This window comes from Diabrotica virgifera, chromosome 5 (genome assembly GCF_917563875.1).
Source record: "Diabrotica virgifera virgifera chromosome 5, PGI_DIABVI_V3a".
Lineage (NCBI taxonomy): Eukaryota > Metazoa > Arthropoda > Insecta > Coleoptera > Chrysomelidae > Diabrotica > Diabrotica virgifera.
Window position 1 is genome coordinate 245,905,272 of NC_065447.1, and position 13,549 is coordinate 245,918,820.

At 33.1% G+C, this 13,549-nt stretch overlaps 1 protein-coding gene across 2 annotated transcripts in view; it reads right to left on the bottom strand.

Moving 5' to 3' along the window:
* Window positions 1-13,549, bottom strand: part of LOC126884758 (1-phosphatidylinositol 4,5-bisphosphate phosphodiesterase epsilon-1-like) — an 890,827-nt gene that overhangs the window by 554,867 nt on the left and 322,411 nt on the right. The gene's annotated exons all lie outside the window — the stretch shown is intronic.

Sequence of the window (13,549 nt, forward strand, 5' to 3'; positions counted from 1 at the left end):
AGTTTTAACTTTTCTTAGAAAAATCAGTAAATTTGTTTATTTCGTGTACGAACTTCAAGAGTAGAGAACTCATGGGGTGGCCTTTGTCTAGTAGTGGATACAAACATGCTAAAGAAGAAGAAGAAGACTACACTGCTTACAAATCTTACATTTTAAGTTAAAATAACTTTTGAGATTTTCAGCAGATTTCAACGCAAAGGTTGGGAGCAATACAGACCAACATGTGCCAACATTATAAACGTAACCAGTTTTCATATCAGTAACGATAAGGAAACAAGGTTACTACAGTTTATTCGCCTGGCTAAAGCGGCAGTTTCACATAGCAGTTCACTGTTATTACAGCGGTTTTTAGCGGTGGGGAAATATCTACTGCGATGAGTTTTACTGCTACCTACTGATTCACTACCCGTATGTCCAAATGAAACAGTCAGTTTTTAAAGATGGCGCCGAATAAAAAAAATTGTAGATGGTGTAACTAGGGGAGGTCGGGTACAATTGTAGCAATTTTTACTTGTTTTTTTTTTTATTTAAAAATGGGTTCTATATAAGTGGGATATAAACATAGAGGACTCTAGGTTGAACATTTGACTTCAATCTCCAATTTTATTTTTTAAGTTTTATTGATCAGGTAACTAGAAAAATGCAGAATTTTAACTTAACAACAGGTGTTACATCTGTACCCATTCAAGGGACAATTGTAACACATAAAGGGGACAAACGTAACAATGTCAAAATCATGGAATTTTATCCAACTTATTCTCAAAATAAATATTTATTATAAACAGGTGTCTTGTAAACCAATAAAGAATTAAATATTATATAAAGACCTAGTTACTACTACTTGAAATAAAATCAAACATATAAATCAAAAATGTTTTCCAAAACAGACACATACATTTACAATATACAGGGTGTTTCATTAATAATTGTCCATATAGTAACTGGAGAAACCTTAGCACAAAATACGAAGATTTAACCTAAAACACTTAAATAAAATGTGGTTCCTTACTGAGTTACAGGGTGTTTTATCTAAAAATTTAAAAATTATTTTTGCTCAGAATTTTAAAACTATTCGACGTATCCTTTTCATACTTGGCAGTAAGTATAGTTACGGTACCAACTACTAAATTATGTTAAACAAACGTTCCTAGCTATTACCAGAGCCGTACGACGGGGGAAAGTGAATGGTTGACCCTTTCCAAATTCTACGGCACTGGCGAAATTGCCATTTTAGTTCAATTTTTGGATTCTGCAATACTTTCTATAAAAATAATATACTCTTCACTCGTAACTCTAAACTCATTAGTTTTCGAGATATTTGAAGTTAATAAATGAAACGACACGGTTATTTTGATCAGTGTATTGTGTCGCTTCATTTTAATTTCAAATATCTCGAAAACTAATCATTTTATCGTTACGAATGAAGAGTATATTATCTACATAAAAAGTATTGCAAAATCAAAAAATTGCACTAAAATAGCAATTTCGTCAGTGGTGTAGAATTTGGGAAGGGTCAACCAGCCACTCTCCCCTGTCGTACGCCTCTGGCAGTAGCTAGAAACGTTTATTTATCTTAATTTAGTACGGTGTATAGTACCTACACTTTCTACCAAGTATGATAAGGATACGCCAAATAGTTTTAAAGTACTGGGTATAAATAATTTTTAAATTTTAATCATATGAATCATATCATAAATTAATCAAAATAACTGTGCCGTTTCATATTTAACTTCAAATATCTCGAAAACTAATGACTTTATCTTTACCAATCAAGAGTAAGTTATTTACGTAGAAAGTATTGGAGAATCTAAAAATGGCACTAAAATAGTAATTCCTCCAGTGGCGTAGAATTTGAGAAGGGTCAACCATTCACCATCCCCTGTCGTACGCCTCTGGTAGTAGGTAGAAACGTTTGTCTATCTTAATTTATTAGTGTGTCTAGTAGTCGCACTTTCTCCCAAGTATGAAAAGGATAAGTCGAATAGTTTTAAAATGCTGAGCAAAAATAATTTTTAAATTTTTAGATAAATCACCCTGTAACTCAGTAAGGAACCACATTTTATTTAAGTGTTTTAGGTTAAATCTTCGTATTTTGTGCTAAGGTTTCTCCAGTTACTATATGGACAATTATTAATGAAACACCCTGTATACCTACGTTATTAATAATTATATTTATTTATATATTTATTTATATATACACACACATACATAGTGATACATACATTATGTAATGTGTATGAATATACCGGTATGGGAAATACACGTTGCAAATGTACCCGTTACTAGTGGTACAATTAATGTTTACGAAAAAACAAAAGACGTAGATCTTTGAAACACACTCAGTGATCAAAAGATCCACAGGTACTGGTTTAACGACCACTCGTACAAAATCAAACAAATGAAATAGAGAATGTGGAAAAATCCTCTAACGAATAATTCACACATCCACCATTTCGGGCTGGGAAAAATTTTTTGAATAGAATCAAAGATCCAAACACCAGTTCTTAGAAATGTGTTTCGCCCTCTTCAACCTCTCTGGGCTCATCAGTGAAGATGAGAGGTTGAATATCTTCAGACACATTCCAATCAATAAACAACATTCGAGTCCTAGACATAGCAGGAGCGTAAATCTACGCCCAACCTGACAATGACAGTCTCAATTTTAATTCCCTAATTACTTAAAGTAAGCTAATGTTTATGAAAAAAAAAAAACATTATCTTACTTTAAGTAATTGGGGAATTAAAACTTGAGACTCTCATTGTCAGGTTGGGCGTACATTTACGCTCCTGCTATGTCTAGGACTCGAATGTTGTTTTTTGATTGGAATGTGTCTGAAGATATTCAACCTCTCATCTTCACTGATGAGCCCAGAGAGGTTGAAGAGGGCGAAACACATTTCTAAGAACTGGTGTTTGGATCTTTGATTCTATTCAAAAAATTTTTCCCAGCCCGAAATGGTGGATGTGTGAATTATTCGTTAGGGGATTTTTCCACATTCTCTATTTCATTTGTTTGATTAAGTGGTACAATTGTACCACAACGACATGCCAATGGTTTGCCAGAATTTTATAACAGATCACGAAATCTAATCTCAATTTAATAAAAATATTGGTAAATGTAGAATATGACTGAATTCTTATGCCACCCTTTCTAAACAATAACTCTAAAACTAGAGCGATTATCCAAAAAACAAAATTTAATTAATTTTACTCGCCTGGCGTAAAAACCAATATTTTCGTCTAACAACGTAACCCCCTCACTTAACATCGCCAAACTACGGTCAACATTACACCACTAAATACTTTCTCACATGCAGCGTTGCCAGCTCTAGTCGACCAGAAACAAGATGTTTTGAAGCAATGTTACATTTGTACCGCGTTACAATTGTACCCGATCTCCCCTACTTATTTATTATTATTGAAGAAAAAAATATTATGGAAAAACGGTATCCTCGTTGGCGAAACGAATATACAGTAAAAAAGATATTGGATGAAAACACCGTTAACAGACTTCCCTTTGACGTGGAAAATAATTTTTTAACCGAATCATTAAAACCATGGCACTGTTGGACAATAAATATCATCTGTAATCATTCCCGTTGGTTGGCTATCATGAATTTTCTGCGATAGCAAAACTAGAATTATTTCTACTTATCGCAGTAATTCTTGTAGCAATCTACTGCGATCGAAGTAGTATGATTCACAACGAAGAAAAGGTGACAGTCAAACCACGCCTACCTAACAGTCGCTGTGATAACAGTGAACTGCTATGTGAAACTGCCGCTTTATGCACTGGATCTAAACAGTAATTGACAGCGATGTCGTCACCAGAAACGAACAAGATGGCTATTTGGCTAAGTGTTTAAATATTTTTGGATAACAGTTACTTCTATAATGGCGTAAATTATTCATTAATTTAATTAATATGATTATTTTTTCGCTATCTATGTATTCAGTGATTACAATAATTTATATACTATATAATAAAAACTAATAATCGAGAAAAGAGAAAAATTATTTTAATAATATACTGTTACTATGGAACAAGTAGTTAGATTTGGAACAGCTTTACATAACAAGTAAAATCGTTGTTTACATGCAGTGCATGTCTTATTGTAATTTAGTGTAGACTTTATAACATGCAACAACCTACTAATAAAATCAACAACGTTCGAACAGAAGAAAATACATAAAGAAACGTGGGTCTCCAACAAGGGGTATTAACTGCCTATAAGTAAAAAAAATGCGACCCAAAAATCCAGAGGAATATGCTAACAACATTATGGAATACCAAAATATCTCGACAAAACTGGCTTATCAAAAAAGTACTAAGAGGCGAAAAAGTTTTAAAAATATAGTGTTTAACTAATGGTACTACAATAATAATCTAACTGGAACTTACACAAAAGTTTGGGGGGTTTATAGAACAAAACCCTCATAAAATTTTTATGGGGTAGACAAATTTCACTGTTTTTTTAAGATGTTCCTGCCATAAGAATGCTACATGTCAATTTTCAATATAAAATCTTTAATAGTTTTCGATACCTATATTGGAAAAAATTGATTTATATTTTGTAACTTCAAAATAATATGTGAATTTTTATAAAAGTACATATCTGTACTAAGGTAAATTAGGTTCAATCAAAACATTTTTGGTCCCAGAATACAGTGGAACCTCGATAAGTCGGCCCCCGATAACCCGGAAGTCCGGCTAACTCGGACCGATTTTCATCGGACAAACATTTCAACAATAAAAATGTATGTATTATGTTAACACATTTTATCTGCAGCCGCTTCTGGAATGTCTTAAAAATATCGAATTTCATTGGTAAAACTTCCCTTCAATCATAATATAATATTTGGGAGATAATGGGTATCTGTGTAATTTGAACTATATGATAGTAAAAATGACTCATGCACACGGCGGCAGAGCGACATTCATTATCGCAAACAACAGGCACCTGTTATTCCTTTATTTATTTTCAACTGTCTTTTAAAAAATTGTTTTTTAAACAATGAAATAGTCACTGTTCTTAAATTACATAAGCGGACCAGACGAAATTATTGACACAACCAAACTGACTGAGTTTTTTTACCTAGAAATTAATAATACTCTATATTATCTATACTAAACTCTATACAACCATAGGTAACTGTGCATATATATTTCATATTATTTTGCTTATAAGGGACTTTATCTATAAGTATACCGTATTTTATTAATTTTTACCATGCTCTCCGGCTAACCCGGATTTTCGATAACCCGGATCGGCCGCGGTCCCGATTAATCCGAGTTATCGAGGTTCCACTGTACGTGATTTAATTTATGACCTTCCTTTTTGTTACTTATAGGTCTGGATCCCGCGCATGAAAAAAAAGTTGATTAATAGCAAGCTGAAAATTTGTTAATAGCTTAATGGTGTCTAGTCGGACAAACTTTGATATATGTGTGAAATTAAAAAAAAAAGTGCACTTAAACCCTTTTACTTCTAACCCCCTCAATTAATATGGATAGGGGTGAAAACTCTAGCCAAAAAGAGAGATAAATGGAGGGGGAATATAGAGGACCTATTTTAAAAACGGAACAAAGAGAAGTAAAGTAAGTAAGTAATAGGTCTGGATCCCGCGTATGAAAAAAAAGTTGATTAATAGCAAGCTGAAAATTTGTTAATAGTTTAAGGGTGTCTAGTCGGACAAACTTTGATATATGGGAACACTGGAACAGGGGCAGTTTTAATTGTGGAACAGGTTAAAAATTTGGAACGGTCAGACCACGAAAACGGCACATTTATTTTGTCCGACAGAACAGACTTAAACTCTCCGAACAGAGATTAAACTCTCAAGCAAAAATCAGACTGCTATTTATCACCTGTCACACTGTTCCAGTGTTCCTATATATCAAAGTTTGTCCGACTAGACACCCTTAAGCTATTAACAAATTTTGAGCTTGCTATTAATCAACTTTTTTTTCATACGCGGGATCCAGAACTATTAATTGTACTTTACTTCTCTTGGTTTCGTTTGAAAAATAGGTCCTCTACAGTCCCCCTCAATTTATCTCTGTTTTTGGCTAGAGTTTTCACCTCTATCCATATTAATTGAGGGGGTTAGAAGTAAAAGGGTTTAAGTGCACTTTTTTTAAATTTCACTCTAAGTACAGATTCGCATACTTAAATGGTATTAGAACTTGGTGGTAAAACGATTTAAGCATATTTCGCCCTACAGTCTCCATCTATCGCCATTACACTTAGTTAACTGAAAACAATTGCAATTTGTTTTGGTAGTAAACAGGTTTAACCGTGCGCTTGAACCGTTTTACCACAAAACTATTTTTAGTATTCCGTAAAATCAAATAGTAATAAACGGGTTTAAGTGCGCTTGAACCATTTTACCACAAAAATACTTTTAGTATTCTGTAATGTGTAAACACATGTTAATACAGGATTAATATCAAGTGAATAAATATTAGATTTGTGACTAATTTTGAAGACTAATTAAGTATTATGCAACGTGCCAGTTGTAGTTACACTATGGATAATAACTGGGATAAAAAGATTACTAATATGTAGTTAACATCTGCACTTTATTTTAGTTAAATGACTCCTAGAATTTATAAAACTCAAGAAACTGATTATCTCAGAACTATCAAAACTGCACTTAAACCCTTTTACGTCTGTCCCCCTCAATTGTTGTCTTCTAGCTCTTTGGTAATATTTCTTTTCCAGGATGTAATTGGTCTGCTTTGTTTTCTTTTTCCAGTTGGTTGGTAATCCAAGATTTGTTTGGTTATATCATCTTAATTTTTCTTTAATGTATGTCCAATAAACTAACTATGTCAGTTATACACCGATCCAGATATTGTGAAATTAAAGTACAGTGACTTAGATGGGCTGGACATATTGCTAGGATGTCAGATAACAACTGGTGAGTACACAAAGATATTGACATTTTTTAAAACTAGAGGGCACAAGAAATTTAAAGATTCTAAGGGTTAGAAGATGGAGGGAAGTTGCCAGGAATCGACAGGAGTGGTGACTTCTTTGCGAGCAGGCCAAGATCCACAGCGGATTATCGAGCCACTTATAATAATGATGATGTCCAATAAACTTTCATTTGCGTCTATTTATCGTCGTCTCTTGATTAGTTTCTCTCCAACGTTCCTTACTACTTATCCGATTTGGCTAATATATTTTCAATACTCGTCTGAGGCATCTATTTACAAATGTTTAAACCTTTTGTACGTAATCTTTTTCTCTAATTTCACAGTTTCTGCTGCATATAGCAAAATTCTCTTTACATTTTTGTATTAAATATCCTGATTTTGGCTTTGATTGTTAATTTATTGGACTCCATTGTTTTCTTCAGCAAATATATCGCATTCTGGGCTTTAGTTGTTCTTCCATTAATTTTTTCTTCTATTCCTCCATTAGCGTCAATCATTATTTCCAGATAGCAAAACTTCTGTACATTTTCTGCTTCTTCTCCTATGAATTTCCAGATTTTTCTTTCCGTATTTATCTCCATAAGTTTGTTTTTTTTGTGTTGCCTTTGTGTTACACCCTGCATAAAACGACATAATACACTAGCCTTTAACACCTATTGGATAAAACTTCGTACTTTTCTCTAACTCGGCAACTTTTATTAGAATCAATCTTCATCATGCCAGATCACTTTCTATAGCTAGGTAAAAATGTTGAGAGAAAGAGCAATACCCTCATCGCCTTCCATCGTAGTATGAGTTCAAAAACTTTGAAAAGCGTGGTCGACCACGACTGAATAAAGCCCGTAAGTTGTGCATCGAGCTGAAACTACTCACCCTCACAATTCTGGATGTCCAATTCAATTTAGCAAACCTCTTTTGTACCTGGCGTTCTGTCTTTAACGATACGCCCACGCTTCGAACAACTAACCCAACTTAAAAGGTCTGGGGAATTACTTTGAAGTGTTTGTTTAATGCTGTTTGAAGACTACACTTTATTTTTCGGATGGTGGCTGGAAGAAGGTTCGTTTTCAGTTTGTGTATGCATTGTTTTAAGCAAACACAAACCAAAGGAAATTTAATGTGATTATTACAGGGACGAACTTTATCTTGAATAAGAAATACAAGCTAATAATATAATGTGAACTGATATTTAATGGAAGTAAAGTAATCATTATCATCATTCAACCAGGGTCTATCCACTGCTGGATATAGGTCTCCATCAGTAAAAAAAACTTCACCGCGCTGAGCAGATGGGACGTGAATTATAAATTGTAGAATTCCCTCATCTTCCTTAGTCTTAGCATCCGTTATGGCTTGCAAATTATAGAAGCCTCGGAGGTGTCACCAGAGAAGGTTCCCATTGTATTCAGTCTGGTAGGATGTAGAATAACATTATTGGATGTTGTTTTATGTGCTATTAGATTGAAAACTTAGTTTTTTGATAGCAGTTGCCGCTAGGGCATCCCTGCCATTTCGTTCGTTGCAATCCGTGACTGCACGCTGGGGTTTGTCCTAGTTGGGTCAGAGAGAGCAGCATATGTGCCTCCTGATGAGAGACTAATAAGTTTCGAAACCGGTAGAGGTGCTTGCTGCACTCTCTGATTGAACTGGAATAATGATGCGGCTGTAGTTTCGTGTTGCAACGAAATTGAAAATGGTTATTCACTTTTGGTCTCCCTCAGTGTTTTCCATGTATCCTATTTTGTGCTGTTTGCATCCAATTTTTGTCGATCTGTTTTATGTCATCAGACCATCTTGTTGGCGGGCGAACTCTACTCCGATATGCTTCTTGTCGTAGTCTCTAGTGTATTATTCGCTGTGTCCATCTGTTATCCGACATTCTAGCTATGTGCCCTGCCTAGTTCCACTTAAGGTCCATAGTTCTTTTTATGGCATCTCTTTCACTCCTGTTCTTCGTATCCGTATCCCTACAAGAAATGCCTAACATCGAGTGTTCCATGGCTCTTTGTGTAAAACAAATTTTATTTCTTATTTTCTTGCTTACTGTTAAAGTTTCTGCACCATAATATATAAGTACTGGCAACACGCACTGATCAAAGAGTTTTCTTTTGAGACTCATAGGCAGTTGTGACTTACACACATAGCTCAGCTTGCCGAATGCCACCCAAGTGAGTCCTATGCGGCGGCTTAGTTCGCACGTTTAATTATCTCTTCCTATGCATATCTGATGACCTAATTACTTACAGTTGAGTCCACGAGTCTTTACCCGTGCGTCATCATTTAAAGCATACGAAATAAGTCGGAAATTTACTAAACGCAACAGTAAGTGACAGAAAGTGGGTATTACTCCGATCACGGATTACAGTATAAAATTTGACGTTATCAAATAAATAGACTGTCAAATTTAAGTTCTGCTTTAAAATGTTGGTGCATAATTACAGCTACATTTGAAGTAGCTTAATAAATTATTTTATTATCATTAATAAATAAATAAATAAATAATTTATAAAAAAATTCAATAACATATTTTTTGTTGTTATTTTATTCACTTTGGCGGAACAGTAAACACAAGCATTCCTTAACTGTGTCAATGAGGTTAGCTTTGTACGTTGTCAAAATTAATCGTAAAATAACATAAACTTACGATAAAATTTCAAAACTCCAATATAAAATTAGTTGTAAAAACAACTGTTTGTATACTACAAAAAACTTCAAAATGCAAAACTTCGACAAAATAACACCAAAAATTCAACAAACTGACAGCCACAAAAGTAAACAAACCAAAACGTTAGAAATTGTACTTAAAATGTGAAAACATCCCCAATCGTCTTTTTTGTACTTATCTATTTTCAATGTACTGAGTCTAGATCGTTCATAAAAATATCATGTGTTTTTACTTAATAACAGGCGGTAGCTGGTTTTTCATTAGTTTTATGCGTGAAAGAGAATGATGCTAGATAAACAATATGTGTTTTATCTCGCCAGGTATTAATGACGTACGGGTAAAGACTCGAGGACTCAAGTGTAAAAGAGGTAGTTTCTTCAATATGCATGCCATTTACTGAAATCTTTTAGCTTAACACAAGATTTGTCACGATGTGTTTTTGCGTGGTTGATTGTTAATCCAACTTGTAGGGAGGCTATTTAGGGAGGCTATGTAGGGAGGATGTTTATATAGCGATGATCTATATGGCCCACTGTTAAACTAATCCGTCAAAGAAACATCGATTAAAAATACTGACTTAAGCATGAATGTTTGAAATATTTGCTAATATGCCCCAGGTAACATCTGAGCTGTGTTTTACAGGGCTTTGATCCTAATATTTTTGTAAATTATATCTTGATGGTTAGCATGTAAACTTCACGTAAGCACTGATGAAGACTGGTAAACCAGTTGAAAACTAGTTATGTGATTGTGATGTAGCCCTTTTTAGGGATTTTAAATATACCTTTTATAAAGGATTTTACTATTTTTTTGTATTACATGGTATACAACCAACTACAGGAAAACTTTTTCCTTGTGGATTTTTAATATTGATGACGCGCTACTGTGGCATCTTAATTAAAACTTTTTTAAACAGCTTTTAAACATCGCACAGTCAACATTTTACATAATTACATTTTAAAGAATCAAATTAACTGAAACCTAACTAAAACACTAACAGCAACAGAGAAAAACACACTAACCAAACGTTAAAAATCGCATTACCCACAAGCCAAAAGAGACATCAACCCATCCAATATCCCAATTTCCTCAAAAATGTCGCAGCAGATGCAAATTTTGTTGCACTTTTCAAATGGGAAATGGCTAAAGCTAGTCGCCCGGATGTATACGTTTGTAAACCTAATCAGCGATTCTCTAGCGTCCGGGACATTTTTAATTGCATTTCTACTGAATGAAAAGCGCCATTTCACTTGCTTCATTTGTTTCGATTAAACGTGTATTTCGACCTGAATTGACTTCGTGCAAATACCAGAGGCAGCGGGTAAGGGATACCAAGGAAGGAAATGCCGCAACGTATTAGAGCAGGACTTATCACGGAAACATACATATTATGTATTTTTGATCCATAGGGAAGTAGTGTTTATTTATAATTAATTTATTAGATTTTTCTTCTTCTTCTTCTTCTTTTTTAAATCTTTTTATATACTTGGCTTGGTTGGTGTCACGGACTCCGCAAATTTTGTAATCCATTTTAAAAATAGTCCTAGGCTACCTAGACACCTGAAATTTTCAGGATAGCTTAGAACTAGCTAACAATGCAATATTTAACTGCTATTATACAGGGTGATTAATTATATAGTGGGGTCAAGCTCCGTAGATCCGGTATAGTAATATATAGCGATAAAACTTAATAACAAAAATTGTAGCGAACTTTGAGCTTCAAATTACAAAATTAGTTAGAATGTTACAGGGTGTTCGATAACATAGTGGCAGACCAAATTTATGTTTTTTTTTTTAAATAGAACACCCTGTATTTTATTTTATATTCGAAATCTTTGTAACTTTTCGATTACAAAAATATAAAGGTTTGGTATATTATACGGGGTATTTACAAAGTTATAACCAATTTTCTATGAAAATCGTAACAAGTTTAACTACATGTATAAATAAAAGCAAGCACAATTTCAATGGTTTATTGACGTCATATTTTTTTATTTATTGTCAAAATTTTCGTAAATGTTTGTTTTGCTAATTTTCTTTATATTACATTATTTACTCAGTAATTTTAAATAGATTACCCTGTATTTCATATCATTATAGAAAAGTACCATTACTGTACTATAATTTTTGTTTAACATTCCCTATGTGTAAATTTATTAGTTTTCGAGATATTTTCATTTTTCAGAGCAAAATTATTAATAATTACGGGTCTAAATCTTTCCAAATTTTAAGTAAGCCATTTCTGAATAATTGTCTAAAACTTACAATTTACGATTACTGATTATCAATCTGTAATCAAAGTTGGCCACAATTTTTGTTATTAACTTTTATTACTATCTATTACTTATAACGGATCTACAAAGCTTTACCCCACTGACCAATCACACTGTATGGATAAATCGATTTTTTTTTTTAATTTCAAACTATTTTAAAAATGTGACGAATGCAATGATATTTTAAAGTACGTTAATAAATCGATATCTACAAATTGATGGTGCCGCAGTGGCATTAGACTGCACATCGAAAGGTCCCCAGTTGGAACCCGGCTGTTGCGTATCTTGTTTTAAATTGTTTTAATAAATAATTAAAAGTTTATATACTTAAAATTATATATACCATTTTAAACAACCGTGTCATGATAAAAAATACTATTTTATACTAGTGTAATTTTTAGAATCATAAAATTATAAATAACAGTTAATTCACCATAATAACATCCAATAAAAATTCATATTTTGTCATGTTGTGTCCTACATATGTACATGTACAATAACAAAACCTTGATATTATAAAATATTTATTTATGAAACAGTTCGTGAAGTATGCTTTTTGCGAACGGGCGCAATTTTTAGAGCACGAGCGACAACGGAGCGAGTACTATAAATTGCGTAAGTTCGCAAAAAGTACCTCACGCACAGTTTCATACAATATTTTATCTACGATAAACAAATAAAAAAAGCTTTAACTCTTCGTCAATGGAATTCGTTTCTATTCTACAATTTTTAGAACTTTGACATTTAAAAATTCTAACTACTGTCAAACCACAAAACTGTTAAAACTTTTGTTGTAATTCATTGCTTATATTGTCATCACCATGACAACGCGAAAGTTAAGGATTGTCACCATGACAACTCGAAAGTTAAAAACAGTACGAAAAAGTAAATCCCATTTAAAACACATTGTTACTTCACGCACACTTTAAATCCTTCACTCACTGCTATCTATAATGACAGTTTTCACAAACTAAAAACTTATACATAATACGACATAGAGAGTTACTTTATAAAGTATTTTATTTACTCTATGTCATATTATGTATAAGTGTTTAGTTTGTGAAAACTGTCGTTATAGATAGCAGTGCGTGAAGAGTTTAAAGTGTGCGTAAAGTAACAATGTATTTTAAATGGGATTTACTTTTTCGCACTTTCAATGGGTTTTTTGGCACACTTTCATATAATCAAATATTCTTAACTTTCGCTTTGTCATGATGATGACAATATCAGCAATGACTTACAACAAAATTTTTGACAGTTTTGTGGTTTGAAAGTAGTTAGGATTTTGGTAGGTATTTGTTTATCATAAATAAAATATTGTATGAAACTGTGCGTAAAGTACTTTTTGGGAACTTACGCGATTTATAGCACTCGCTCCGTTGTCGCTCGTGCTCTAAATATCTAATATTTCACGAACTGTTTCATAAATAAGTATTTTTATTAGAGTGTAATTTTTGGAATTTTAAGCATTTTATCGTTAAATTATTTTATATTCTTTCCTATAAATAATAAAAAAGTTTTATTGTAAAAAGTTCTTTTTTTATAAAGGTGTAATTATTTATAGACATGACTCTCTGTTTTTTCAATGTGCCTCTAGTAAGTTGTCGTTCCATCGTTTTCGTGGCCTTCCCACTGATCGTCTTCCTATTGGGGAACCGTCTCTGTCTG